The sequence below is a fragment of the Triturus cristatus genome, chromosome 2_1 (assembly GCF_964204655.1).
Source record: "Triturus cristatus chromosome 2_1, aTriCri1.1, whole genome shotgun sequence".
Classification (NCBI taxonomy): Eukaryota; Metazoa; Chordata; class Amphibia; order Caudata; family Salamandridae; genus Triturus; species Triturus cristatus.
The window spans coordinates 914,563,106-914,573,866 of NC_140581.1; positions in this window are offsets into that span (position 1 = coordinate 914,563,106).

Here is a 10,761-nt window from a genome sequence, read left to right on the forward strand (position 1 = left end):
GGTCAAACTAGACCACTAGGTACCTCCAGTAAGCGCCACAGAGCTGCGTTGCAGAGAGGTGTAAAAAGGGGATTGGCCTCAGAACACCTGTCTGCAGCGCAGCTCCCTGGCGCATACTGGAGATGCCTGTTGGGGGCGCGTTTGCAGAGTGCTGCACGGAGGGGTCATGGCCTCCGGCACGATGCCAGCCTTTTATTTATTTTAATTTTTTAAGAAGGGGGGCTGTGTGGTTCCCCTTCTTATTCTAATGTATTGGCCCTGATGACCCCATCCCCCAGGGCCTGTCTCCTAATTATATTTTTTTGACCCCAATCCCCAGGGCCGGCCACTGTTTTTTATTATTTTAAAAAAATATATATTTATAGACACACCTAGGACATGCTGGACAAACCGTACGTACCTATCACCATGACGATTTGCGTGATATTCATTAAAAGGCGACTATGCATGCAATGAATCCACGTGGAATGTATTTACACCACTAGTGAAGCTCTGACATGTCTGACGCCCTACCGTGCCTAATCCCGGCAGACACCCTTGTCGTTTATTTATACAAACATGGGTAGCTATTGACGGGCACATTTAATACACATGCACACCAAGCCATTCAAAGGGGATTCAACAAAAATTCGACCAAAACTATGCAAGAAACCCCCCTCACGGTTAATAAAACACACATCCAGTGCTGGATGTGTAATACTTTTTATTTTACTCTCTGGAAAGGGGACGAACATCACTTGAGAGTCACAGCGCGCTCCTGACAGAGCCCAATGCTGTGTTACACCCACCATTGCCTGCCGAGTGCCACACACCTCTGTGTTGTATTCCACTAGCTAGTGCATATGCTATGACACTCTCTAGCCCATGTGCACTGTAACACCACCCCGTGAATATGTCATACCACACTTGTCTTCGCACGGGTTATATTGCCCCATCTAACGTGCCTTCCTCGATGCCTATGTTATAACGCACAGTGCTATGCCATACATATTACAATCTGGGATCCATATCTTTGTCACAGTGCATATGCAACGTTACACTCCCCAGCACATATTTTATATTACAACTTTAGAGACTAGTTAGGTTACACAACACTGCCCTGTGCATATTACATTCCAAGGCGCATATCGCATAGCACGCGCTAGTGCCTGTGCTATCTCGCGCTCTCCAATGAATCTGTCATTGCGCACAATGTATTGCATATTATATTTCACGCCCGGTTCATCTTATATCACACTTTTTGGTGCATAGTTTATACCATACACTATATCTAGTTTTCATTTTCAATCGTGCTCTCAGGACTATGTTCTATATAACACTGTGTTCACCTACCCTTTTCACGGGCATTACATTTTGCGATAGGGGGTGGAGGGTCAGGGGGTGTTTCTGCCAAGTGAGCCCGGAGTCACAGTCACAAACGTCCTCTTCTTCCTGAATAAAAGTGAGATTATGCTGCATACTTGTTCATATTTTAAGTAGTTCGCACAGACACAAAGTTTTAAAAACAATAAAGTTCCTAATACCCGCCTTCTCTGAACAGTTAGCTTGCTGCCCCATCCCCCTCCTCCCTATCCTCTGTTGTGTGAATCCATGGACTAGCCTCCTCCCTCCTGCCATGCATGGTCTGATGTGCTGCCACTGCCCTCAATTTAGTATGATGTACCAGTCCACTCCTCCTGCCCTCCATTGCCCAATTCTATGCCCCATCATTGACCTCCTGCTTAAACTCTGTGCTCAGCTTGCTGCCCCTATTCTCCTTCCCCCTGCCCTCCGATGTCGTTGTGCATGCCCCTACTCCATCCTTTTTGCCCACCATGTCCCATGGACCTGCCACTCCTATCTACTCTGAGTGTTCTGTTGAGCTGCCACTCCCCTCCCACCTGCCTAGCATTGTCAGATGACTGTAACCTGTCCCTGCCACCTCCACCCTGCCTGTCCACAAGCCATGCCCCTATCCTCTTCCTCCTGTCCTACATGGTCCATTGTACTGCCACACCCTTCTGCCCTCCCTGGTCTGTTGTGCTGCAACTGCTCCTCCTGCCTGCCCCGTGTGGTCTGTTGTGAGGTCCCTTCCCCTGAACTTTCTTGTCTGTGCACAGGTCCTGACCCTCCCTTCTATCCTCCATCGTCCTTTGTGCATGCCCCTGCACCCTCCTTCTTGCCCATCATAGCCATTTTGCTGCCACTAACCCTCCCACTTGCCATGCATGGTCTTCTGTGCTGCCATGGCCCCTCCCACCTTCCCTGTGTGGTCGGTTAGCTGCCCCTGACCCCCTCCCACCTTCCCTCCATGGTCTGTGTGTATGCCATCACAGTCTCACTGTTGCTCTTCATGGTGTGTCTTGCTTCTAGTGCCCATCCTGCCTGACCTTCATGGCTATCTTGCTGCTCCTGCCCTGCCCCCTTGCCCCCAGCCCTCTGTTTACATGTGCAGACCCCTACTCCCTCCCTCCTGGCTTGTCTGTTCCATTGTAATGCCCCTGATCCGTCCCCCCTGCCCTTTATGGTCTGTTATGCTGCAGCTTTCTCTCCTCTCTGTCCATTATGGTCAGCTAGCTACCATTGCCTCTTGCCCCTCTGTTCTCTGTTGTCCATGTGCATGGTCCTGTCCCCTCCCTCTTGCTTTCTATGGATTTTTGTGCTGCACTCCCGTCCTGCATGCCCTGTGTGGTGTATTGTGCTGCTGCAAACCCTGATGCCTGCCCTGCAGGGTCAGTTTGGTGCACCTCTCCATGTCCCTCCTGTCCTCTGTTATCCAAGTCTATGTCCCTATCCCATTTCCTTCCATGATCCAATGTACCATACTTGCGAACATTTTGAACTTGGTAAGAGGGAGATTTTGAAAAAAAACTGGGGTATTGATTTTCCCCTTTGAGTTACATTGAAAAAGAGGATATTGTAGACAGGAGACAGATCAAATAAAGCCCATTTGAGCTTAAAAACATTGGACGTTTCCTGGCTGAATCGGGTCTGTTGGCATGTATGGTTGTACTACCATTGCCTCTTCCTTCTGCCCACAATGGTCTATTACATTGCCACAGCCTTGAAGGAGGGTAGGTTTTGTATCACAGGGGGCCCCTGGCCCGTTCTGTCCACACCTGAAGTATGAGACCCTTGTCCTTGCCCTGCCAGCCACATTTGTAGGCCGTATTAAATTGACCAGCGGGTCCTGTGTTGCTATATAATTATCCTGAGACATCCTTACCACTCAGCCAGCATAAAACCCCTGTGTAGGCCCTTCTGTTCAATATGTAGGCCTCTTTGTTAAATTGACCATAGCTCTGCAATTTTAGTGTATAGCAGTCTGAAGGCAGGTCTGCGAGGCCTTCTGCTCCAAACTAGTAGCCCCCACCCTACCCGAGTGCTCCGTGCTCGGTATCAAAGTTCAACATCCCCCTGAAGCTGTCGACATACAGTAGGCTGCATCCTGGACTGGTACTTGCTTCCTGGGCAGGTTTCCCGCTTTTAAGGAAGTGGCAACCACAGAGCGTCAAGTTAGGAGAACTGAGGAGATTTTATACATGAATATATTGAATTCCCGTACAATACCCATTATTTTCTGCTTGCTCTATGGAACTTACGATAAGCGATTGGCCTGAGAGACTGACCTTTTCACCCAGTCCATTGTCCGCATTAAGTGGGTAAATGACGAAATGTCTGGTAAAATCTGCAGACAAAGCTTTTGGGTAGCATACGTAGGTAGATGTAGCGTGCAAAGGAGCCCACAAAATGATATAAAAAGGAAGCACCCACAGATATCGACGGACTACCTCGCCGTCTGTATGTAGGTTAACAGGCTGTGCAGGTTTTCCCCAAGAGCTGGGAGCTCTTGTCTTCCTTTGCTTAAAATGTCTTGCTCTGCTTTGCTTGAAGTATCTTATTCTATTTTACCTATATGAAATGTCATGTTATGTTTAACCATTGTTCTCTTTACTTTTGCATTTAAAAGATTTTGTATTGTAATTGCAGGAATGCTTGCTCTAAGAGTAAACGTGAGTGTTCCTAGGTAACATTTTCCTTGGTGTAACTTGTTTCTCATGATGCATTTATAGATGTGTTTTCTCTCTCTCTCTGTCAGTACATTAATTGAGATACAGAGAATATCATGACAGCTGTATGATTATCTGGATTCTGTATTTTGTACTTTATGTCTCTATTCTGCGGTTTCTTTGAAGTTGCATCTTCTCATTAAACTGCCATTGTATTCTGCCTCCAATTCCATGTCTCATATGTCTGTTTTCTTCATTTTTGGAGCAAGCGTTACTAGGCACCCCGGCTCAAATTAAGGTGCCCCTTTTGTCCCTGACTCACTCTCCTGCTCAGTTCTGTGGTGGCTCCCGGGGCTCTGGGGACCGCCCCTAGCTTCCTTGACCCGTAATAGATCTTCCCTCCAACAGCCTCTCTTGCAAGTCCTGTATTGTTGGTTTGTTGCCCCTGCCCCCCTTTCCACTGCCCTCCATAGTCTGTTGTGCTTCCATGGCCCTTCCTGCCTGCTCAGTGTGGTTAAATTGTTGCCTTTGCACCCTCCTACCTGCCTTCAATTTTCAGAGTCCATGCCCCTGGCCTCTGCCTCTCAACAGTATCCTAATGAACAACTAGATTGCTAACATTCTATATTTATTACAAAAGTGTGGAACGCCTGACATGATCTTGATGTAATCAAAACTGTAATACCTAGAGCATTTCCTTTAGAAATTACATATATGAGAGGGTCTTATAGGCATCAAAATTATGGTTAGTGCTCTAAAAGACTAAAATAAGGACATATTTTCTGAGTTTTCAAATAGCGACAAATCACTTTTAAATTATTTGTTATCTTTATGTTTTTTTATCCAGTTGAACACTTGATTAAATGTTGCACTTAGGGGAGAGGATGTGGTGTTACTTCCAGAACTGCAGACTTTGCAACTGGGGAACCAGGTTGAAGTTTCTGCTTCAGCTCGACATTCTGTGATTCTGGTCAAATCACTTAGTCTCCCCATGTCTACAACCAAAATGAATTTGTTCTTGTGTGATGTAACCAATGCTCATGTAAAGCATTCCAATACCTGACAAGTCTGCACTATATAACACTGCAAAAACACAAAATAATAAGTGTTTTGCACACTTCTGTCATTGGGCTATATTTGGGCTACATCTGGGTGATTTTGGGCTACATTTGGGCTCTTTTGTCTCCGGTGGCCATCTTGGGAGATTTATTTGTTATGAAGTTTCCTAATTTCCTCATGTACTGCAGTCTCCTCAGTAGGAAATGCTTTCAGTTTTTTACTTTTATTCCCTCATGAAGGTATTCAGATATGTCACACATTTGCCATAAATTCTTAATGTTAGCACTCTAGTTGCTCATTAGATCACTGTAGTAAAACTACTGTTCACCATGGAAGTCTGCTCCTGGTATTAAAAGTGCATGTTTCAGTCTGCATGTCAGAATTTTTTAATGAAATAGAAGAGGATTTGAGAAGTCACTCAAAATGTGCTCTCATTTTCTTTCTTCAGCATCAATCATAATTTCTATGGCAAAATGAACCCCCTCATTGTGTTCCTTTTTAAATTAAATGTTTTAAGTGTTACCAGTTTATTCCAATCAAGATGGCTTCAGGTATGCCATACTTTTGTCATAATGAAGACAGTAAGCGCTCTAGTTGTTTTTAAGAACATTCTGGGACATTCTGTCATTGGGCTATACTTGGGCTACATCTGGGTGATATTTGGGCTACATTTGGGCTCTTTTGTCTCTGGTGGCCATCTTGGGAGACTTATTTGTTATGAAGTTTCCTAATTTCCTCATTTACTGCAGTCTCCTCAGTAGGAAATACTTTCAGTTTTTTACTTTGATTCCATCAAGAAGGCATTCAGATGTGTCACACATTTGCCATAAATTCAGAATGTTAGCACTCTTTTTGCTCATTAGATCACTGTAGTAAAGCTACTGCTCACCAGGGAAAACTGCTGCTGGTATTGAAAGTGCATGTTTCAGTCTGCATGTCAGAATGTTTTAATGAAATAGAAGAGGATTTGAGAAGTCACTCAAAATGTGCCCTAATTTTTCTTTCTGCAGCACTAATCATACTTTTTATGGAGAAATGAACCCCCTCATTTTGTTCCTTTTTAAATTAAATGTTTTAAGAGTTACCACTTTAATCCAAGCAAGATGGCTTCAGGTGTGCCATACGTTTATCATAAGTAGGACTGTTAGCGCTCTAGTAGTTCTTTGGAACACTCTGGGAAGCTGCAGTAGAACACAAAGGAATCAACTGACAGTCTCTGCCCTTGTTGGATGTACATGTTTTACTGAGAATGTCAGACTTCATTCTCACATGACTGAGAAAGATAATGTGAATTTACAGAAAATAAGCTCTCAGTTTAGCTTATAGATCACCTTCCAAACCTCTGTGGTAAAAGCATGAGAAAATATTTTTCTCTCAATCATGATATCCCAGCAGAAGGCTTTTTCACATGGTGAAATCACCTTAGAACATACCACAATTCCTAAAATGAGTATGGTACCATCAACAAATGATTTATAATGTAACTAAAGTCTTAAAACCTTCTATTAACTGCAATGCTTTTTAATGAGGTGCTATCATGTATATTGGTCCCAAGATGGCTGCCAACACTTCTTGGATGAAGTGCTGACAGCCAATCAGATCTCAGGATGAGATGTGTGGTTAGGCTCCGCCCACATATATATATGCTTTTAAATGCTATTTTCTCAGGACATACTGAACAGATTTACACCAGACCTACATAAGGCACTTCCTTGACCTGTAGACTACCTCTCTGCCAAATTTCAAGTAACTCTGTTCGGCCGTTCGGGCTGTAGCTGTGTCTAAAGGTCCTATGGAAAAATGCATGGGAAAAACGCGTTTTGGGACCCCCCTTTTTTCTCAGCCCCCGCTTGACGAATCCCCCCGAGACTTTCAGGGTAGGAGCGGAGCGTAGCGCCCCACCTATTTTGAAAATTTCGCAAGGATTCGTCGACCGGCGCCAAAGTTATTCCAAATAGAATGTTGCGGATTTCCTATGGAAACAGGGTCCTAACTATAACTATCTACTGGCGACTGCCAGTAGATAATATATATATATATATATATATATATATATATATATATCACTGAAAAAACCATAGGTTTCACACATTTTATAGTTAGCTGGACATTTTACTGATAAAAAACCAATGAAATTCCCCCGTTAGTTACTGCAGGCAACTATAACTCACGCGACCGCAATCCTCTGCTGATGCTAATCCTGTATTTAGACACTTATTTGCCCATGTCTTCTTCCATTAAATTTTAGCTTTACATATATTACAAATATTTTTTTTTCATAAAGACACATATGTCATCAGCAGAAGATTGCGGTCGCGTGAGTTATAGTTGCCTGCAGTAACTATAACGGTGGAATTTCATTGGTTTTTTATCAGTAAAATGTCCAGCTAACTATAACATGTGTGAAACCTATGGTTTTTTCAGTGAATTTGCAAGGTTTTTTAAATGCTAAGTTACTTTACGCCATTCGTGGCGTGCGCGCCCAGTTAACGCAGTTCGTTCGGTGCGCGCACGGTGCGCTTCGCGCACCGTGCGCGCACAGTGAGCACGCGGTGCGCTTCGCGCACCGCGCGCCCACTTTACGCAGTTAGTGCCGTGCACGCAAAGTGCCCACGTTAAGCGGGATGGGCCAAGTACGCACGATGCGCTTCGCGCACCGTGCGCACATGGGGGACATATTTTGCGCATCTTTGTGAAATGTATTCTTCGGGCACCATTTGCACACGGGGTGGGGAGAATGTGGATAGTTTTTTTTTTTTTTATAATTTTTTACCGTGCGCGTACGGTAAGCGTAATCGGCGATTTTCCGAAATTTTTTTTTTTATTTTTTTTGGGCTTGGGAGTGGTTTGGGGACCCCTGTATCAATGCTGGGTGGTTAGGATCTCATGAAACTGCCTCTTTACATATATTTGGGGTACGTTTTTGCTGCCCAACTCAGGAAGCGAGAGAGAAAATGGCGGCCGCCGCTTCCTGGTTTCGACTGACTCGAATGTTTACTAAGATCTAAGAGCCAATCAGAATCGCGCTCGCGCACGCCACCGTATGCGTACGGTAAGCTTACGGTAAGCGCACGGTAAGCGCACCGTAATCTGCCACAGATATATATATTGATTTAAAGGCTATTTTCTCAGAATCTACTGAACATATTTACACCAAACCTACAAAAGGCACTTCCTTGACCTGGGGACTACCTCTCTGCCAAATTTCATTAAATTCTGTTCAGCCGTTCGGGCTGTAGCCCTGTCTAAAGGTCCTATGGAAAAATGCATGGGAAAAACGCGTTTTGTGATCCCCCTTTTATCTCAGCCCCCGCTTGACGAATCCCCCCGAGACTTTCAGGGTAGGAGCGGAGCGTAGCGCCCCACCTATTTTGAAAAATTCGCGAGGATTCGTCGACCGGCGCCAAAGTTATTCAAAATAGAATGTTGCGGATTTCCTATGGAAACGTGCTCCTAACTATAACTACCTACTGGCGACCGCCAGTAGGTAATATATATATATACATATATATATATTACCTACAGGCAGTCGCCAGTAGGTAGTTATGGTTAGGACCTTGTTTTTATTCAAAAAGCGTTTTTTCTTTTCCTCGGTTGATGAATCTTCGCGAAATTTTTAAAACTTTGGTTCCGCTCTGGTCAGCTCCTATCCTGAAAGTTTTGGGGAAATTCACCAAGTGGGGGCCGAGAAAAAAGGGGGCTCCCAAAACACGTTTTCTCCATGTTGTTTCCCATAGGAATCTTTAGACTCGACTACAGCACGAACTGCTGAAGGAATTACACCACATTTGGCAAAAAGGTAGTGCTTGGTTCACAAAGCGACCTTTTTTTTAAATGGTGTAAATCTGTTCAGTAGTTTTTGAGATATTAAAGGAAAAAAATCTTTATATATCTGGGCGGGACCTAACTACACAAGCACGAGCTTGGCTCTAATTAGCTGCTAACACTTCAATCCAGGAAGTGTTGGCAGCCATCTTGGTGCAATGCACTTTAGATCTTGCCTAGCGAGCAGCGCATGCGTTGCACACTACACAAACACAACTGCACTGCCCTAAACCCTAAAACACCACCCCAGCATGACTCCCTACACTGCCCGAACACCACTGCAATGCCCTAAACCCTGAAACACTACCCCCAGCACGACCCCCTACACTGCCCGAACACCACTGCACTGCCCTGAACCCTGAAACACCACCCCAGCACAACCTCCTACACTGCACGAACACCACTGCACTACCCTAAAACCTGAAACACTACTCCCAGCACAAACCCCTACACTGCCCGAACACCACTGCACTGCCCTAAACACTGAAACACCACCCCAGCACAATCCCCTACACTGCACGAACACCACTGCACTGACCTAAACCCTGAAACACCACCTCCAGCACGACCCCCTACACTGCCTCAACACCACTGCACTGTCCTAAACCCTGAAACACTACCCCCAGCAAGACCCCCTACACTGCTCGAACACTACTGCACTGCCCTAACCCCTGCAACTTCACCTCCAGCAAGACCCCCTACACTGCCCGAACACCTCTGCCCTAAACCCTGAAACACACCACTAGCAAGACCCCCTACACTGCCCTAACACCACTGCACTGACCTAAACCCTGAATCACCAACCCCAGCATGACCCCCTACACTGCCCAAACACCACTGCTGTGCCCAAAACCCTGAAACACCAGCCCCAGCACGAACCCCTACACTGCCCGAAAACCACTGCACTGCCCTAAACCCTGAAACACCAGCCCCAGCATGACCCCCTAAACTGCCCGAACACCACTGCACTGCCCTAAACCCTGAAACACCAGCCCCATCACGACCCCCTACACTGCCCGAACACTACTGCACTGCCCTAAACCCTGAAACACCACTCCCAGCAAGACACCCTACACTGCCCGAACACCACTGTACTGCCCTAAACCATGAAACACCACCCCCAGCATGACCCCCTACACTGCTCAAACACCACTGTTCTGCCCTAAACCCTGAAACACCACGCCCAGACTGTCCCCCTACTCTGCCCGAACACAACTGCTCTGCCCTAAACCCTAAAACACCAACCCAAGCACATCCCCCTACACTGCCCGAACACCACTGCACTGCCCAAACCACTGAAACACCAGCCCCAGCACGACCCCCTGCACTGCCCGAACACCACTGCATTGCCCTAAACCCTGAAACAATAGCCGCAGCACGACCCCCTACACTGCCCGAACGCCACTGCACTGCCCTAAACCCTGAAACAATAGCCCCAGCACAACCCCTACACTGGCCGAACACCGCTGCACTGGCCTAAACCCTGAATCATTAGCCCCAGCATGACCCCCTAAACTGCCCGAACACCACTGCACTGCCCTAAACCCTGAAACACTAGCCCCAGCAAGATCCCCTACACTTCCCGAACATCACTGCACTGCCCTAAGCCCTGAAACACCAGCCCCCGCAAGACCCCCTACACTGCCCGAACACCACTGCACTGCTCTAAACCCTGAAACACCAGTTCCCGCAAGACCCCCTACACTGCCTGAACACCACTACACTGCCCTATACCCTGAAACACCAGTCCAGGCACGACCCCCCTACACTGCCCGAACACCACTGCACTGCCCTAAACCCTAAAACACCAGCCCCCGCAGGAACCCCTACACTGCCCGAACACCACTGCACTGCCCTAAACCCTAAAATATCAACCCCAGCAAGACCC